General features: G+C 49.3%; 1 long non-coding RNA gene across 1 annotated transcript in view; it reads right to left on the bottom strand.

Moving 5' to 3' along the window:
* LOC114773373 (uncharacterized) overlaps positions 1–14,558 on the bottom strand; it is a 37,827-nt gene extending 23,269 nt beyond the window's left edge. The window contains exon 1 of the long non-coding RNA XR_003744318.1: positions 14,134–14,558. This is a non-coding gene — a long non-coding RNA (uncharacterized LOC114773373). The remainder of the gene's footprint in view (positions 1–14,133) is intronic.
* Between the last annotated feature and the right edge of the window lie 5,043 nt (positions 14,559–19,601).

Raw genomic sequence — 19,601 nt, 5'->3', positions numbered from 1 at the left:
TAAAAGGTCAAGAAGATCTCAGAGCAGGAAGAAATTAAACCAGTGACCACCAGACAACTCGAGCCATAATGGTTAAATGAGCGGCAAACAGAGAGATGGCATAATTTATCACGATCATTTCCATGGAAGCTGAACAGGTTTGTCCTAAAGAGGAAATAATAGCGAGGAAGTGTAAAGATTAAACGCTGTGAGTGGATAAAATGACGGCTCTTATCTCGCCTCCAGAGGCAAAACACTCGTGCGGGCGCAGACCTACCAGACTCCGCTGAACCGCATTTGACTTGCAAAGCCAGAGCATATCCAAGATCTGCAAGGTCTTACACAAGAGCAGACGGTTCTCCGATTCAGAGACATGTTAGAGGAAACTTAAAGAGACAGAAAGACAACAGTGAGGGGCAGTTCACACACAGCTCCCTCGCTCGCTGCATGCAGAATATTAAACCAGTTTTTGGTCCACATAAAGGGCACAATGAGGTCTAAACCTGCCCTTCTCCCTTTTTCTGGAAGCATTCCTGACCAAAAGTCAAGCTTCCTGCATGAGACACTAAAGAATATTGACACACTGGAGCAGTTTTAGCAGCGTGAATCCCACGTAAGGTGCTAATGTAGTTAGGGAAACGTAGCCCCAGATGGTTTCTAGTTTGTCTGAAGCCAAGGCCAGCACTGAACTGGGTGGTTGTAGCCTAGTGGGTAACACACTCGCCTATGAACCAGAAGACCCAGGTTCAAATCCCACTTACTACCATTGTGTCCCTGAGCAAGACACTTAACCCTAAATTGCTCCAGGGGGACTGTCCCTGTAACTACTGATTTGTAAGTCGCTCTGGATAAGGGCGTCTGATAAATACCGTAAATGTAAATGAAAATACAATTATAACTATACACATCACAGCGCACAGTAAAATACATTATTCCAGCCACATCTAGCTCCATGATGCCTTTGTACCAGCCTAGTGGGTAACACACTCGCCTGTGAACCAGAAGACCCAGGTTCGAACCCCACTTACTACCATCATGCCCCTGAGCAAGACACTTAACCCAAAGTTGCTCCGGGGGGGGACTGTCCCTGTAACTACTGATTGTGAGTCGCTCTGGATAAGGGCGTCTGGTAAATGCTGTAAATGCCGGCAGCCATGACCGGCACCCGGGGACGGTGCTTTGCTCAGTCGCCCCCTTGCAGCTTGGGATTAGACAAGCTTCAAGTTACCGGTCCACTTCCTTACCCACTAGTTCACCACTGCCCTGGAACTAAATTACTGGGAGGAATCCTTCCTGGCTAATAAAAATGCATGAAACCATTGATTAAATATGAATAGTTTTACGTTGTACCTACTGCTCCTCAGTATTGGTGGCCAGAAAACAGACAGACAGGAAAGCAGGTGCTGACCATGGTGAACTGAAGCAACATGACTCCACAACAGCAGCCCCATAAGACGCTGCATCCAGGAGAGCCTTGGCACCAACACTGCACTCATTTGCACATCTGGACAAGTTGTCGGTAGCAGGATCAACCCCCTTCGTTTGAGGAACGTTTTTAAAACGCGAGCGGAGCTTCTCCCGGACGCCCCCCTGGCGAATCCGGAGTTCACTGGGCTGAATGAACAGCCCCCGGGAGCCTGGGCCTAGCGCTGCAGGGGTGAGGCCGCTGGCGCAGTGGCCGATTGTAGAGGTGGGACGGAGGGGGCAGGGGAACGTCCCCCCCGCACAAAGGACCCTCTGTTTTCTCGGTCCCGCTCTGCACAAACACCCAGCAGCAACGCCGCCATTGACGCCTTGCCTACGGCAGACGTCTCGAAAGCGCCACAGCCGCTCGTAATTTATGCCAGGTGTGTCTGAGGGCCCAAATATTTACCCATCATCCCCCTCCCGCCAGGACACTCAGGAATGCAGCACTGCACTGCAAAGTGCTGCTACACTGACTCAGCATGCACTAAAGGGCCTTTTCAACCCTCAGATGGCACATGGGCCAGCGAAAAGGTCACACAAAGTAGATTATGTGACCTACAGCCAGCGAGATATATATAAAAACGAAGATTTAATGAAGGCAACGATGAGGCCAGCCAGCCTGGCATGGGCAGGACCACAGAGATTAAAGGCAGTGATCCTCACATGTAGGGCACAGCTGGGATCTTACCTGTCCCTGTCCCTGACACACACACACACACACACACACACACACACACACACACACACACACACACACACACACACACACACACACACACACACACACACACACACACACACACGCGTTTCTTTCCAAATTAGATAGACTGTAATAACAGCACACAGTGCAATTACATTAATGTAGCCAGACTTGTCTAGCAATCGTTGTAGCAAGACACCCATTTAACACATCCCCAAAAAAGAAAGGCCCCCACATTCAGCGGTATCCGGGCCATGCCCCATTATTTTACTTCTGCGGTTACCATAGCAACAGCTGAACGGCCTCATACCAACCCCCCGTTTTTGCTTTCCTAGTAAATGAAATGTTGAGACCCTCCTAGCCCTCTACCAAAATATGGTGCTTGTGTGCACAACCCACTGCCACACACACACACACACACACACACACACACACACACTAATGGTGACTTTCCTTTGGTCCATCTGACAAAGAAATTTTTACAAACCTTTACATTATTTACATGGTTCCCTTGAAGTACACAACACACATAAACACAGTTATATGGTAGGAGTCTCATTCATAAGTGAAATGATACTGAATATTACATTAAAAACAAAGAAAATGTTTTTAAAATCATAGAGCTGTATATTTTTCCCAAGATATTGATATTGCATAAGCAAAATCCACTGGAATTCAGTCCATTTTATCAGAAGTAATTAAAAAGCAAATGAGATTGTGTTGTGTTTTAACAGGTCCTATTCTGCCTTGTGATTCCTTTATTAGTCTGTAATTGGAATGAAATAAACAAAATCAAGAGTTATTGACTACATGAACGTGTGCAGTAAAGCTTGTTTGGGGCCTATTAGTGACCGATTTTGTTCACTGAGGAGTCCTTCCTCTCATGCACGGACCACTCGTGCCCCCTCTTCTTGCAACGGTGGAGGCAGGGCAGAGTTGGAATGATAAGGAAGTCATTAATTATTAGGTCAAGCACCACAATTCAACAGTTCAGCAGACTCAGGAAAACGTATCTTGCACTTATGTGTAGAATGAAAACATGCATGAATATTTACTCAAATATTTTCTTAAATGGTGGAATCAGTAGAAAAAAAAACATTAAAAGTGAAGTAATTGTCCTTGTGAAACACTGCAGCATAGCACACGGTGCACACAATGAAACATGTCCTCTGTATTTACCCATCACCCTTGGTGAGCAGTGGGCAGCCATGACAGGCGCCCAGGGAGCAGTGTGTGGGGACGGTGCTTTGCTCAGTGGCACCTCAGTGGTACCTTGGTGCTTCGGGATTCGAACCAGCAACCTTCTGATTACGGGGCTGCTTCTTTAACAGCTAGGCCACCACTGCCCCTGGTTGTGGGTATGAATGATTTTGGACATTTACATTTACAGCATTTATCAGACGCCCTTATCCAGAGCGACTTACAATCAGTAGTTACAGGGACAGTCCCCCCCTGGAGCAAATTAGGGTTAAGTGTCTTGCTCAGGGACAGGATGGTAGTAGGTGGGATTTGAACCTGGGTCTTCTGGCTCATAGGCGAGTGTGTTACCCACTAGGCTACTACCACCCCATGCTTGCTGATTCGCTGAAAAGTGCAGTTAAGTGAATTATGGTGATTTGATTAATTTCATTTTCATGAACAATTTTGCTGATGACAACATCTTCAAAACCGTTTCAAAGTCAAATCAATGCATCTCTAGATATGGCTGCTGTTTCCACACATTAATGACACCTCTGTCATCCAGCCAGATCTTAAGACCAGTTCTCAAGAGTTTGTAGAAGACCTGCAGAAAAGACAGATTTCCTTCATTTAAATTGTGCGCTACGCAGTCAGAAAAAGCTGAATCAGATCCGCCGGCTCAGCTGTGGTGTTTGAGGAACTGCGGCGTCCCTTTCTACCTTCCGTCAAACCGCCATTTTCTCCTCTTTCCATCCCTGCGCAATACGGGAGCAGCTCACCGCGGTAATTCAGACCGCGGACGCGTTACAGGTACGGGCTCAGAGGGGCCTGACTCCCGGAGTCCCCTACAGGTCTGAAGGGCACAGCGCACTCATACACGGGCCTCCAGAGACTGCACCATCCCACTACTACCTCAGCAAAACCCTGCTGAGAGACCAGCATCTGACACAGACAAACTGTGTGTGTGTGTGTGTGTGTGTGTCGCGTGCGCCCAACTGTCAATGCACAGCCACACAAAGTGTCACCTTACTCCTCCCGGGAATTCAAGGCTGAAATGTCGCACCTGACATATGGTGCTAGCAGGACGGCGGGGGGACATTCACACGCCCCCTCCTTCATTACGGCGAGGGAGGGGGGAGGGACGTGAGGATGAAGCCATTGTCTCCTTCGCGTGCTAATATGTAAAAATATCTCCTCCTGAAAGCAAACTGGGTCAGAGTATTCCCAGCGAGCCCGGCCGAACCAGCCAATCGGATCGCAGCTGCGCGGCGCCACCGAACCGCATCCTAACTCCATCTCGTGCGCCTCCTCTCTCCTCCTCCACTTGGCATCAGTCCGCCGAGCGAGCGATCGATCAATGCCCAGGACCAGCACGCCAATTAACAACTCAGCCTGATTGTCGGAGGACAATCACTCGGAGCCGGCGCGAGATAGCTGGCCGGTGGGGTTGGTGGGGGCGCGGCCGGTTGAGTTTCGGCTGGCGGAGACGTAAATAGGCCGGGGGACGGGACGCAGAATCCGAAATAGCAGCTGCTGAGTGGAGGGCCGTGACGCAACCTGCGAGACTTGAGACCCGGTGGAGGGGCGGCGGGCGGGGGGGTGCCGGCGGTGCCGGTCTGCAGACGCAGGGGCCTCTGGCTTCTGCACCGTCCACCTGTTAAAGCGGGTGGATCTTATGTAATCCAGCAGGCAAGCAGATTACAGGTTTTCCCGGATTAGCTGGAGATAACGCTAAAGATACAGCACGGCTAAGAACGAAAGTTTTCTTTACGAAAGAGAAACGGATGCAATGATGGACTAGCTAAATCTGGCACACTTCGGTGATTAAGGTGTTAACCATTACAGACTCTCACAGTGGCAAAGCGTCAAGCAGAAGATATTCTACCAAAATGGAGTCATCAAATAAAAACGGCACCTGAAACCAACACTAAACGGCCTACACGTGGGAGGCTTTTTCATGAATAAATAAAAAAAAGAAGAGAAGCTTGTTGATAATAAATCAATATGTACCACCTTGCTGGTGGCAGATGCCAGGGTGTTAGAACATAATTATCCATCACGCCTGAGCCCCCCAGGTGGAAGGAGGCACGCGCTGCACCGTCAATACGTGGAAACACACACTTCCTCTCTGCTCCTTCATCCCTACTCACCTTGGCCTGGAAACATCAAACACACTCGGAGCTGCCCTCCAGAGTGACTGAACGTGTGTGTGTGTGTGTGTCTGAATTTAGGAGGTAGAAATGAGGCCTGGATATGCAGCGCAGGCTCTCATCAGAGGTGGTGGAGATTTCCAATTACACGCAGCCTTAAGAAGCTTATCAAGAGACACTGCTGGTCCAAGGATCCCCACGGAGGAGCTCTGAAGCCACCCCGAGCCCCGGAGCGTGCGCTCTGCCACAGTGCTGTGGGGTGGGGTGGGGTTCGTGGGTGAGAAGAGCATGACTGTGCTTGGGGGAGGGGGGGGGTCATTCGTGAAATTCTTCTATTTTAGGTCTAAAGATGATCTCTCGGTGACACGGAGGGTCACGAGGCACCGCGCAAAAACGGGTTACAGCTGGGGTCCAAAACTCCAGCCTCCCCCCCCACTATTTCCCCCACCACTTTCTACTAACAAGTTTTACTTTCAAAACCGATCAGTTTCCTGTTGCCACCCGGCAGTTCCTCATTTCAACTAAAAAGAAACAGAGGAACAAAGTCAACATGGCTTGACATGAAGTTCACATTGAAGGACCTCCTCCTCTACTCAGTGAACCCGTGAGATAAATCCTACTTAATAACCAAAGTGGTGTGCAGTGTGCGGTTTACAAAAGCAGGGAATAAATACTGCTATACTATTGAAAATTTTAATGTCTTGATTATAAAACCATTTCTTCCGCAGAGAAATTTAGTTCATTGGCGTGCTGTGGTTGCCTGGCAACGTGCAAGCAAAGGTAACATAGAAATGAAGTGATGTGCGATCCCAGGTGCATTTTGGCGCCACATTCAACCGGTCAGATTAGAGGAGTAACCGAACCGCTCTCCATACAAACTAGAGGCAGTCATTTCCAGCAATTCCAGAAAATTACTTAATGTTCTGCCGGCTCGCGGAAATCATCGGCAACAAATAGTAATAAAGTGAAGTGACTGTCACATGTGATACACAGCAGCACAGCACACGGTGCACACAGTGAAATTTGTCCTCTGCATTTAACCCATCACCCGTAGTGAGCAGTGGGCACCATGACAGGCGCCCGGGGAGCAGTGTGTGGGGACGGTACTCAGTGGCACCTCGGCGGATCGGGATTCGAACCGGGAACCTTCTGATTACGGGGCCGCTTCCTTAACCGCTAGGCCACCACTGCCCCATGTCCCAAATGTCAACAGGCACTGCAGCGGGCAGCCAATGTAGGAGCCAATGTTTACATTAGAGGTGTGAACCTTCACTGGTCTCATGATTCGATTGCTTGTTTTGATATCGATGCATCCCATCAGTTGTTTTACTTGGTCATGCGAGCTTTTCAAATACAACCCTTTCGACCCTTTCATTTGCTAAAATGAGCTTGCACGCCCCAAACGGCAGAAACATACGGAATCAGTCTGTGGCGTCAGGTAAGTGCGGACTGAACACAGACCGTTTTTCCCTTCATTGGAGGAACGGACACCCAGAGAAAAATTAATTTAGTGCGAAGTTCAAAACCCAACAAATGCTAACAAGGCTGCCAGGGGCCACACCGTGCATCGTGAAACTCCGACCCGGAGCAACGCTGTACTCGGGTCAGGCCGCCACGCTCACCACCGGCACTACTTTAAACATATTTCTGCAGCAAACACAAACTTCTGGTCTATAGTACCTATCCTTTCCATACGATTCGCCGCTTGTAAATTTGTTTTCGGTGACAAGTGAAAGTATTTCGCATGTTGTAAAATTTGATCTGCGATTCTCGGCCACCGTCGTCGGGTGATTAGCGAGATGTGAAAACGCTTAGGAGGCGAAACGAAGTATAGCGCTCGATGAGCGGGCAAAGACAGCTGGTCTTTTAAAAAGCTGTACCTGTTCATATATATTTTTCCAGATATGCAGCATGAAAAACGAGGAGTACGTTATGTTTTTTTAAAGTGTATGTATTTACTTATTTGTTCGTGCGTTATAATATATATTAGTGGTCTGACTTTTGTTCTCCTTAGTATTGGTATAGAGTTTGAAATTTCACTATCAGCCATGCACCTCAGGCAGACAGGTCCTGTTCGAAAGCAACCAACCGAGTCTCTGTGGCTAAATAATGTGTTACTACAGGTTTATTTCATGAAATAAAAGTTACGTTCCTCTGAATATTTCTATATTTTAATAACATTTTGAAAGAGCAGCACACCCCTTTTTTAAAAGGGTGGGTCATGGGGTTTTTAAAAATAATAGAGTTTTGCATTTGTGTATCTGTGTGCATGAGCATTCATGCGGCCACAAAAACAGAAAATCACCTCATGACACTTTTTTACGCAGGAGCAGCCATGCGCTGCCAGACAGTCAGTGCCAGGAGAGGTTTGGGGAGGGGTGTGAATGCCCGCCACCTGGATGTCTCCAGTAGGGTGGGCCTGAACCTGCCCCTGTTCTTTGCTGCACCCAGTGAATCTGCCGGCTCAGGCAGAGCTTCCAGGACCTCGGGCCGTCCCCTGCCTCGGCTCCATCTGTTTTGGTGCTTGAGCACCATCCAAACGAACCATCGAGGCGCACAGGGCGGAGCTATTTATATACTCATCCATTGCAGACTGTACACGCCTTGCTCAAACCCTACACACAATATACATCCATTTTTAAAACCAGTTTTAAGTCAGACGGTGGTGAGAAAGCTAAACATGAGACGTCAGCAAATCAGATCATTTCTGACAATTAGGACAAGGGTCGGGTGCTCAGACACACACACACACACACACACACACAGGACAGGTAATTCACACACAGAGCCAAGAGGAAGATAAGCCCCAGCAAGCAGCACTACCACAAAGAGGGTCTCTCCCGCTGCCAGGGACCCACTCGTCTTTATCAATATTCACCACACTCGTTTACCGGGCAAACAGAGGTCCCCTTTCATCTCGCTAATAGTGCGACGGGCAATCGCACAACCACGGTGTAATTGGCTAATTCGCCGGGGGGCCAAGAAGGTGAACGCCATCCCGGAGTACCAAGCCAATCGAGACAGAGAGAAAGAAAGAGAGAGAGAGAGAGAGAGAGAGAGAGAGAGACCCCCTCCTCCCACTGCCAGGCCACTTATAAAATCAGCCGGAGCGAAGCCGGAGTTCCCTTTATTAAATTATGGCACCATCCGATAGCCAGCCACTCGGACTCGGAGTGTTTAATTGAATATCTATACCGACAATTACGCAAATTTTCAGCGTATGCTGCAAACAGTGATTAATCTCTTGACAACAGACAGGTCCAACACACACACACACACACACACACACACACAAACTCAAAATTCCAGCAGCTGGATCCAAAAAAACATAAAGTAAAACATGACAGGGGGGTATATCGCAATTTGGTGATATATGTATATATATATAATATTATATATACATAACCCTCTATATAGTAGATTGTGTGTGTGTGTGTGTTGTGTCTACACTATGTAAGTGTAGAAGAAAGAAAATAAATAAATACTTTTGCCCTCACTTTCTAGAAAGTGTGGGATGTAGGATTTTTTTTTTTTTCCCCCAGATAATTTTAACGTGGAACACGATAGAACAGATTTGTAATAAAATGGCACGTACGTGAACCGCTAGGCAGCGTTACAGGAACGGAGCAGGCGGACCAGGTGTCTGTGCTCCCGACCCAACTGGAGACAGGGCAGATGACAGCTTTGCATAAACAAATGCGTTTCGGGAGTTTTAACGTCTGCTTTTGGAGATGTGAAACCCTGGCCGTTGCTTACAATGGCTGCAGCTTCAGAACAAAGAGAGACGGGAAAAGAAAAGTCACCTGCGGCCTGACAGCGGGATCATTTTAACAAGGGAGGGGGAAAAAACGTGGAGGGACGTCACATTACGAAGCCAGCAAAGCTTCTGAGAAGACACAACTACCCAACGAAACCTGAACTGATCCCTTATTTGGGGTTTTTGCTCAAGTCGAGATTGACAAAATGTATATTTCTAAAACACTCGGTACTAAAGTAACTGCAGCGGTTTGGGTTCTTGTTCAGCCATGATCCGAACCCAGGAAACCAGAGGGGCAGCAGAGGGCAGAGTGGGGTGCATCTGGCTCTGCTGACCTACATGATTTGAGAGGACAGAGGAGAAGCCGGCCTGACAGACCAGACACCCAATGGCTCTCTTAACACACACACACACACACACACCACAGGCCTTCCTGAGAAGCAGCCTGAAAATCCATTATCACACATGAAGCTGAGGGCTGCCTGTTTTTTTTAATAATACCCCCCATCCACCAATCATCTGAGAGCTTTATTTTTTAAAAGGCTGAGAGACAGAGAGAGAGAGAGAGAGAATGGTCTGGCTGCTGAAAGGTTTTTTTTGTTGTGTGTGTGTGTGTGTGTGTTTCATTCTTGTACGCTTGTCCTTAACCCACCGTTACTTAATGTGAGGCAGGGCTGCTGCTTCGCGTCCCTCTGTCCTTTTAGGCTTTTTATCCTGTGCCGCTGGCGGCGTGGTGACCTGCCACGGCTCTGCGCTCCGTCTCAGCTGCCTTACATGGCCATGGATGTGTGTGTGTGTGTGTGTGTGTGTATAGAGGGTCTGCTTTCTTCTCATCTCTGGAAATGTTTCAGTCCATGCTGCTGCCACCACTGTCAGATGCTTGAGGTTCATTCTGTCTATCGCATTGTGTTTACAGAGCAGTGAAGACCACTTTCCCCCAGTCAGGGACTTAACACACACACACACACACACCTACACTCCACATTACCAAAACCAAACCCTGGATGACCTTCCCAGCACTTTCCGCTTTATTTCTTCATACATTAATATTAACATAAGAGGTGGAAAAAAACGAATAACAAACTGTTAATAGATGCTGCTGGGTGTGTGTGTGTGTGTGTGTGTGTGTTGCCTGTAGCTCCCTGTTCACTATCCTGACGCACAGAAGTGATTTATGCACCATCTTCAGACCTGGGAATACAAGCATCCCTCCTTTAGCAAGAAAAAGTGCATCATCAGCCCGGCTGCTCCTCTCCTCCCATCTCTCGCCCCCACGTCTCCTTCGTCCCCGAACCCTCCGCTCAGAAGACGCCAGCTACCTGCCCTCCGGTCGCGAGATCGGAGCGTCGTCACCTCCGCACACGGTACAGGAATAGCACAGATCAGCAGGAGGGGGTGAGCGAGCGAGCGAGAGAGAGAGAGAGAGGAAGGTAGAGAAGCCCAAGGAAGGAATCCACCTCCTCCGTCTCACCCATGGACCCGAACACAGCGCCTCAACACACAGTGTGCAGCGTTGAAAAATACCAAAACGCGACCAGAACCCGCCAACACGCTGCCAACATGCTGCCCACGTCCTGCAGCGGCTACACAGCAGGGGACGACTAAATAAACGGCCGAGACAGCAGCTTATGGTGATAAACTGACGTTGTCCCTGAGAATAAGCACATCGTGAGCGGGTGGCCGGTGACGTCTCGACGTCCACGTGCCGTGCAGGGGGACCTTTTCCCTTTACCTGTCCCCTCAGATAAGCACGTGCTGCCTTTCCGGTTTTACGGCGTAGCCTGAAATGCAAATGAGGAGGAGAGAGACAGGACGTGGAGGAGAGTGGCCTGTAGAAGTATGGGGGCACCATCAACACCATTCACCAACCATAAATATTGGCGCAGACAGGAAGTAGTAATGTCTGCCATTTCTCCCCCCCCCCCCAAAAAAAAAAAAACCCAGCTGGTTCTTCTGAGACTTTTTAGGGGAGGGGCGGGAAATTCTCTTGGCGGAAAAAGCATGACAAAGGGGAGGTAACCTTTCCCCTTATGACATCATAAGGGGAGAAATTCCAGATCCGACCGTCTGAGCGAAAAAGAATGACCAAATCACTTTTTCTATCGCCATTTATGGCCTTTTCATAAAGAACACGCCAAATTAATTGTGATTGTGAGCCCATGACTTCAAAAACACACTAAAAAACTAAAAACACAGCATGTACGTGACACGGACAAGTGCATTAGGACGGTGCGGTGCTGCTCCGCTCCTGGGCCCCATGATCACGCGGCGCACCGCCGGCTCCACGGCCAGCGCCGAGAGCACCCCCCTCGCTCCAACGTGTCCCACTCCTGACCGTTAACGGACGTGCGCCGCGGCGTCACCGCCCAGGTGTCTATAGGTGGGGATCCTCTTCACCAGTACCCGCGCCCCGGCGTTTTGCCACCCGGTGGTGTCCAGCTGACACCCCGAGGTTGAACAGAGAGGAGGAAGGGAGGAGAGAGAGAGAGAGAGAGAGAGAGAGAGAGAAGCTCCGTTTCCTAGGTGGAATACATTACAGCGAGTGGCGCAATCTTCTGCAAATCAACCTCAGATGGCCACCAGCTATTCTGCAGCCGCCGTGCAGCCGCCGTGCAGGGAGCAAATTCCCTGAGCATTTTAACCAGATGCCTCCCGGCCGTGGAAGACACACTTATGGATAAAAGGAGCTAGAAAAGCAATTGTCGGCATCGGAGATGGCATGCAGAGAAACAGATAGGAAAAGCGAAAAGTGGGGTGTGTGCGTGTGTGTGTGTTTAAAAGAGGAAGTTCTGACAAACTGAGCTGCTATCTGTTGTGGTGGAAGGAAGTTCGCTGATCTTTGCAGTGGAGACTGTACCGTATCCTGACTAACTCTGGTGGGCCGGACAACCCAAAACGCCGTAAATAATGGACGCCGGACCTCCAGCGGGCATGCCGGAGCGGCGTGGCCGCACCTCTCCTGCCTGCTGAACCTGCACGCCGTTGTGTCCTCCAAAATAAAGACACCTTTCATTACCCAGCGGCCCCGGAGAGCCAGAAGTTAGATTTCATCCCCGGGGGTCCCATGCAAAAACAACCCCCCCCCTTCACACACGGAGCACCGGCAACGGGACCGGCCTGGACTGACAAGTCGAGCACTGTGAGCTCAATGTCAGCTTCAATACGTGGGTGAAATATTACTGTTTTACATATAGGCCAACACACACACACGTACATATATATACATACATACATACATACATACATATGTATATATATATAAAAGCAAAAATGAAAGCCAGCGCGGAAGTCGGCGCACCTGCTTTTGGCCGCTTATACTTCACTACATCCAGCCACATTCACTAGAAAACCGGCAGATATGAAATATGAATATCACGACATCAAAGCACGTCGTGTCATCGCTGCTGCTTTTGTTCGGCGAGCTCGGCTCCGTCCTGATGTTGCGAGAAATTGAATTTATTTTATTTTTTTTGGTAACGGGGGGGTTTCAGCTCTTTATGGAAGCAGCAGCATTGAACCAGTCACCCCGGTCACGGTAAACACGCCGACCCGTTCCCAACAATTCAGAGTGTCCCTGGTACAGAGGACAGAAGATAAAAAAAACAGAGCAAGACGGTCAGCGTCGGCTCCCCGTGGGAACCCAGGTAAGAGAAACGACCCCGAACCCCCAAAAACTTCCCGGCTGGCCAGCGCCGCGTGGAAAAACGGACGTTACTCACTTCGCGGTTCACGTTGACGGCGGACGGTCGCGGGAGGAGCGGCGGAGAGACGCGACGCCCGGCGGTGCGGTGCGGTGCGGTGCGGTGCGAACTGTCCGCCTTGCGCTCCAGCCTGATTCCAGCGCGGGCCGCTGCTGGGCGCAATGTTGCCAGGTGGCGACAAAAACCCCCCCACGACGTTTCACTAAATTCCTGAATAAGACGAGCCAGTTTAGAGCCATTTAAAACACGTTGCGGATAACAGACGGGTGGTACGAAAAGTTGACTGACCCCAAAACTGATTTTTTTGTTCTTGTGGCGAAAATTTACTGTGACTATTCGCATTTAATTACACACACACAAAAAAAACTATTTTTGTGCAAATGTCCCACATTTATTACACATGCACCTCAAAATCCAATTTTATTTGTGTTCTAATATTCTCAGTAGATATATTTTTATGTAGTATAAATGAACGCATTACAAACATACATGGCAAAGTATTCAATAATCAGCCGTGGCAATATTTTCCATGTGTTTTGCCCGGCCTTGTTTGATTTAAGGCCCCATTACTGTTTAAAAAAAAAAAAAAGAAAAAAAAAAAAGAAGTGACCTGGCAACCCCGCGGAGCACACACGAGACCGGAGATGAACGAGGCGAACGCGCATGCGCGGGACAGGATCGATCGCCGATGCGCGGCGCGAGGACCGCGTACAGGAGGCATGGTAACGTCAACGTTACATGACGACAACAACAACAACAACAACAACAACGACGACGACGTGATCTCTCATCGTAAGAAGAAAAGAAAAAAAAACAGCCGCTTAAAAAACGGGTTTCGAACAACGTCACGTTTCCCTCGGCAATCGGCGAAAAGTTCCCTTCGCTTCTTCACATTTAAAAAGGACAAACACACCCGGCTGTGCGCGTTTTTCTCCTCCGATCCTGGCCGCCGCCTGATAAATAATTCAAGCGCGGCGGCGGCGGCGGCATTAATCCGCACCAGCACCAGCACCACCACCAGCACCACCGGAGAACATCTTCTCGCAGTAACGGAGGCGGCGAGGCCGCGGGACACCGACCGACGGCAAAGTTCCGCCCGCGATTAAAAGGACCGGCTCCGGGACGAGCTGCCGGTAGCCCGGTAGCCCGGCGGAGTTCCGCGGCGACACGCCGAACTCGACCGCGACGGCGGCAAATTACCGTGGCACCTCCAGGCGAGCCCGCTTTTCCGCTCCCTTTCTCCTTCTCGCCGCGTCCCCCGGCCGGTTCGAGTATTTAGACCGGGGCTTCGTTCACGTGACGACCTCCGCCGGTCCTGATTGGAGGACGCTGGCGCCGCCGCCCTCCTCCGCGCACCTGTACCCGGCGCGCCGCCGACCTCACCTGGGCTCCCGGGGTTGCCGGTTCGAGCCCCGATCCGCCGAGGTGCCACTGAGCAAAGCGCCGTCAACACACACTACTCCCCTGTCATGGCTGCTCACTGGTTAAAGGCAGAGGACACATTTCGTTGTGTCACCGTGCGCTGTGCCGCAGTGTTTCACAATGACAATCACTTCTCTTTCATGTATTTCTGTATATTTCATTGGAGAAATTATTCATGCATGAGGCATGTAGTGTGAAGCCAGATGACGGATAAATATAGATACGGTATACGAGAAAATACGAGGAGACATCTTCCTGTTAGGTGTGCGTAGCAAGGCCCACACCAGGCATGCAAAGAGACTGGTCTGTCGAGTGTAACTGGACGCTTCACACTGACACACGAGCACACACACAAAAGCAACACAGAATACTGATATATAACACAACTAGAACACCTTCAGGACAAATAAGTTATGCAAGGGCACTGATGTCTCACTTTTGTCTTTCCAGTTTGCTTCCATAGAAAAACACTGTGAACACGCCCATTTGTGTCTAATGAAATAAAACGAAACATCATCCTCAACCAGACACCCCCACCCTTCCCATAAAAAAAAGTCTTACTTTAGCTGTATTAAGGGTGAAAAAACAAGTTAATGTCCACAGTTTTGCATGAAGTCATATTTGTGGGTGTTATAGCGGTGTAGTTTGACTGATTGTAATTTTCACTTTATGAGTGCATCGTAGAGCAGCCGGCACACAATGTGATATCCACCATCTGTTAAAATAAATTAACACTCAAACCACTGCACAGTCTAAAGAGGCACCAACCATGGGTGCAATAAAGTACCTATAGAAGACAATCACATGTCTGCTTCCTGCCGGGGCTCTGTGAGCGGATGTGCACTTCTGATAATACACGACACCCGTCTTATTTGAACAAGAACCTTTCTACCAAGCTAGCAGGATGGCGGTGTCTCCTGGAGCACATGTGCCAGGACCCTGCAGTTCCTGTCAGTGTCTGATGACATGCCTCCTTCCATCTGATTCAACTCTTCATTTCTGTAAAGGAGGAATGAGATTTCCAGTGAGCGGGGCGTGATGCATTTGTTCCTTCACAATTCACAGATGTGTGTGTGTCGAATGTCATGATAACAGCACAACCGTTTCTGTGTCGGGTTAACAGACTAATGCCGAGGCTGCTGAAACAGATACCGCAGTATATCCCCCCCCCCATCCCTTGTCTCAGCTTCTTTAATGGATTCGTATAGCGTGTACTTGAGATGTATAGTAACATAAGGACTGCTGTGACAACCTGGCAACAAAAAAAAAACAACTATTCAGTACCTGAGAATAAAGCAGCACAGATGGCCTTGTGGTCCCCAGACCCCTCCATCTCCCTGCCACCGGACACCACTATTAGTTATCGTGGCTGTTTAGACCTTTCCTAATGTTACAGAGTGCAGAAGATGCTCCAGCTTCAGGGTCAGTCTTCCAGCCTCCCATTCAGGACTTTCAGCAAGGTCAAGGATTTCGAAAAGGTTCCTGCAGACTGGTCAACGCCATTCTGAATTACGATCATCATGTCCGGACGTCATTTCAGGCGTCAACCCCCTCAGGGCAAGACCACGGATGAGTGACAGCCGCCCACTGCCACTTAGCTGGTAGAGCAGCATTTCGCTGAGACTGACAGATCTGTGTTCAAGGTGGCGGCGATGTTTCATGATACAGATATAAGGTGCTTGATATCATGGGTTGTCGTCAACGTGTCAGCCACCAAAAACAGCTCCTAAAACCTCCTAAAATGGCTTCAAATACATAGATCAGCATCACTGGGTAAGACACACTGCAGCACAGCACACGGTGACACAACGAAATGTGTCCTCTGCTTTTAACCATCACCCTTAGTGAGCAGGATTTGAACCGGCAACCTTCTGATTAACATATTAAAACACCCCAGATGTTCCAGGTCCTGTCACGATTCACATTAACACACATTTTAATATACTAACGCAAAAAGTGTCACCCAGGAAACATGGCTAATTTGTGATTAGCTGATTAGCGTGATAGGAACATCTGAGAGTGCTAACGCTGGTCTTTAAATGGTTAAATGAGCACGTAGTGTGTTAATTCAGGGAACAGGTATGTGCACCACGGTGTTAAGCGTAGAGTCGGCTTGGTAACGCTCCAGAAGGCTCAGAAGATGTTCAGTTGGATAGAAGCTGCCAACTGATTCAGCACTGGGGATCAAAGAGGACGGACTTACAAACCCTGTCCTGTCAGCACCATCAAGCGTCCCCAAACGTTGCAGATTTGAAATGGAAGGGGGAAAAAACGGAGGTGGACACGTGCCACTTGGCCATCTGGCTGCTGGCACGGCCACAAGAGCGCTGGGGAGACGGTCACCAGATGGCTGTGCCAGAGTGGCACGGGCGATGGGGCATCGGCAGTGGAAAGGAGGCGTGGGGCTGGCAGGTGGCATTAGGGCCAGATAATGGGGTCGGGTGGCAGAAGCGGGCATCGCCGAGGCCACACCCGGCTCGCTCGGCAGCATCCAGCGCGTTGTTCTCGCGCCTTTTAATTTACAGCAGATGCAGATTGTCAACAGTGGCCGCCGTTCGCAGCAGTTTATTGGCCGTGGCAGCTGTCTGAGATACGGGACGCTGCTTTGTTAAGAGCGTGATTGATGAATTTCCTCCCACACTGGGGCGAGAGAGAGAGAGAGAGAGAGGGGAGACGAGGCCATGGAACGGCGAAGACAAGGAGCTCTTTTGTTTTGCGTGTGTGTGTCTGGTCATTCGTCTCTTCCTACACAGCGCACACACACACTCACACCTGTCACCTATCGTCCATGTGGGCCGGTCGCTGTGCAAACCCCTATAATGAACATCTGTTGCTGCTAATAGGTGACAGCAAGGTGAGAAAGCCTCATCTCTCTCTCTCTCTCTTTGTTAGCTTACTTGTTATCCACTGTCATATCTTGTTATAGAAGACAGCGCTCTTTCATTCCGACTATTCTTAACGGGAATGGCAATCCGCTGGTCCACCGGCTGAATTCGGATTAAAACATTTTTTTTTATCTTCCCACCCTTTAAATAGTCAGCGCTCAAGCACTCACGGACTCTGTACGTGTCTCCCCGAGGTGTTAAATCATTTCTTCTTTTTAAATGAGGTGGGCTGAACAGTGTGAAAATGAACGTTCCTTCTCACGTTAGCATGCGACGGAGGACGAGCGAGGGGTTTTTCTGCCGCACGGAAGCGGCGGGCATGATGAAAGTCGACGCAACCACGAAGTCTCCTGCATCGTCCGCACTCACTGATGCAAACACAGCAGTGCAAAGTGTTGAAGAACGCCACGTTCTCCATATTGACGGCGATGCAGCTCCTATTTACAAGGAAAGTAAAATAAAAAGCAGAGTGAGAGAGAGGGAGAGAGAGAGAGAGAGAGCAAACGGACAGACAGGGAAGTGGTGCAACGGCTTATCTTTTGATCAGCAAACCCGAGATCAGGCCTGACAGGTTCTGCTGGAAAAGCGGTGGCTCGTCTCGGCAGTGGCAGACGTCAGACTGGCACGTCGGATGGGACTCATTGGCTCTCCTCCATTCCCCTCGCCACCCAGCCCTATACTGTTTCCTGCCTCTCCCTGGGACTACATGGTCCTTTCATCTCCCTCAGGCTCCTCTGCATCTCCCACCCTCTCTCTCTTTTGAGGCAGCGTGCCCCCGGAGCCCACACTTCATCACATCAAAGCAGGCACTCGGCAAAACGCAGGCCAACGGAAAGGCTCCCGGTAGCTTGATCCAAGCAAGAGACAGGAAGTGGAGAAACAGTGAATGCACCTCCACCTTCATTTTTTGTGTGAGAACAATTAAACGAACAAACGCAGCAGGAAATATGGCGCCACCAGATTTTGGCAACAATCAAGGAGGTCCTTCCAAAATTCATGACTGGCCTAACAATTGATGCCAGAGCCTTGGGTGAAAACTGGTTAAACACGTTACATTTTTTCTGGTATTTTTGGTATGTTTTCTGGTCAAACCAACTCGACAAAAGAAGGCAGACGTCCTGGGACACCTCGGGCTCTATCATACATCCACTATAAGCAATTTTACAAGTTCCATGTCCCCATCGTCAGGCTAGTGCGCCAGAGCCTTTTGGCCACATCCTGTTTTATTTTGCCATCATTGCCCTGATTGTGTTCACCAGGGCGTGTGTATATATATATGCATTCTTTCTCTGTCTTGTCCATTGCCTACATTTTACCTGGATAAGTGTTGATACTGTATACACAGCCTATGTGCTTTTGGCCATGTTCAGGTGGGGAATATAAATAAAGACAATTGTCTGTCATTACTTCAGTACTTGGTTTTGATGTCATTTTTTTAACGCAACAGAACATGGTGACCTTTGACCTCCTCTCCTGAGTCCTGAGTCCTGAGCCGAGGAGTATGGGTAAGAAAGCTCTGCACTGAGCAGTGATTAAGGAGTGCTGTGCTCCGTTTGGGCTGTGAGTCATGGTGCTCATCACAGCCTGCTGCTCGCTCTGGCTCTGACTACTGGAGATAGCACAGGGGGTGGTGGGATTGTTCAGCAACGCCGTTCAGCCGGCGAATACGGCGGATCACCAGAGCCGCCCATCTGTGTGCTGCCGAGCCCAGACAACAGAATGTCCGTACGGCGAGAACACAGAGACAACAAACCACATCCACCCACAGGGACGCGTTAAAGGACGCGGAGGAGGAGAACACAACATGGCCGACAGGCTCTTGGGTAACTTGGAAAAACAGACCAGAATCCCCTGCCAAAAATTCCCATAGGAATTTTCCGCTGGAAACCTGCAAAGATTATGCCAAATTTTGGCCACTGCATGATTTCCATCCATCCATCTCTGTGACCGTTCTGTTGCAGGGTATTCATTCTACAAGACATCTGATAGCTTTAAAGGCCCCGTATGCTCCATCAGAACTCAATAGGAAAATGTGTATTAACACAGAATAGCACAGAGACCTTTGGACTATTTCTATTCATCAGAAGCTACAGTGATTCACAGAGCATTCATTACACTATCAAAGTACAGCTATTAGAGCTCTCAATGCTGGACACTCTGGGTGCTTTAAAGTTCTGAAGACAGCCTCCATCTACTCTTCCTACAGCCTCCATCTACTCCATCGCTCACGCTTTTATTTTCCTTTTTCCCACAACTCTGCATTCACCCCTCCAACCAACACTCATATGAACACTGCTTACAGATCAGCTTGTGTTTCTCTGCGGGGTGAAAATTCATCTTTGCTGGCCTCAGGGGAGGCAT

The sequence above is a fragment of the Denticeps clupeoides genome, unplaced genomic scaffold (genome assembly GCF_900700375.1).
Source record: "Denticeps clupeoides unplaced genomic scaffold, fDenClu1.1, whole genome shotgun sequence".
Classification (NCBI taxonomy): Eukaryota; Metazoa; Chordata; class Actinopteri; order Clupeiformes; family Denticipitidae; genus Denticeps; species Denticeps clupeoides.
This window is presented reverse-complemented; position numbering and strand designations above follow the sequence as displayed.